The 813-nt window shown below is 49.7% G+C and overlaps 1 protein-coding gene across 2 annotated transcripts in view; it reads left to right on the forward strand.

Annotated features, from left to right (window-relative positions):
* atp11c (ATPase phospholipid transporting 11C) overlaps positions 1-813 on the forward strand; it is a 45,530-nt gene extending 44,717 nt beyond the window's left edge. The window contains exons 30-31 of one of the 2 annotated variants that reach the window (XM_036547740.1): positions 274-311; positions 684-813. The gene's annotated coding sequence lies outside the window, so the exon portion shown is untranslated. The remainder of the gene's footprint in view (positions 1-273; positions 312-683) is intronic. The other variant, XM_036547741.1, reaches the window with a different exon arrangement.

Consider the following 813-nt stretch of genomic DNA (forward strand, 5'->3'; position numbering starts at 1 on the left):
CCGTGTTTTTGGTTTGCAAGTATTGCACCTCCTGCTTCTAACAGCGTGGGGCTTGTGCTCGCTGCATGCCTTGTCGAGTCTCTCTGGTGTCCGCGCCTGGTGTGAAATGCTGTTGCTAAGCGCCTGGATTGATTGTCGCTCATGTAAAATAGACTGGGGGAACGTGGGTGTGTGTCTCTGAGAAAGGCAGAAAATGGTGAACATCAAGGCTTGAAGCAGAGCTGACCAATCGGAGAGGTCCATCGACCATAAACTTTTTTTTGTTCTTCCCAGCCTCCTGAAGATCCCTTCCTACACGTAGAGACATAAAGGTAAAAAATAATAAAAAGGGGCTAAGAGGCTAATTTCTCATCTTTCATTTTTTCCTTTCCTGGAGTCAAAAGCAAATCTTTAAATGATAGATATTGAGGAAGACTGACTGATTGCTGTCTCTGATTTTTGCATGGGAGAAAGAAAATCAAGCCTTCTGTATACCTCTTTTCTGCCTACTTCAGGGAATGTCTAAATGTTGCTGCCATCAGCGTTACTGGTGCATCAAATGGGAGTTAACGTTGTGGCGGTCTGGGTGTTGGGCACGTGGCCCCCCCCCTCCCACCACCCCCCCCATCCCCTTGCTGCAATTGGCCAGGGGGCATGGGCGGGGTCCGTCTGTATGACCGACATACATCTTTTCTCCTCCGCAGATTGCCACCGTCACGCCACTGTCGTACAAGAGCCTGAACGAGCGGGGTTAAAGGGACAAAGGCAAAGCGACCGCCAGGACCCCCCATGTCCTCCGGCTGTCTGTGCTGTTGCCTGATCCAAAAAAAAAAA

This window comes from Megalops cyprinoides, chromosome 16, assembly GCF_013368585.1.
Source record: "Megalops cyprinoides isolate fMegCyp1 chromosome 16, fMegCyp1.pri, whole genome shotgun sequence".
NCBI classification, from domain to species: domain Eukaryota; kingdom Metazoa; phylum Chordata; class Actinopteri; order Elopiformes; family Megalopidae; genus Megalops; species Megalops cyprinoides.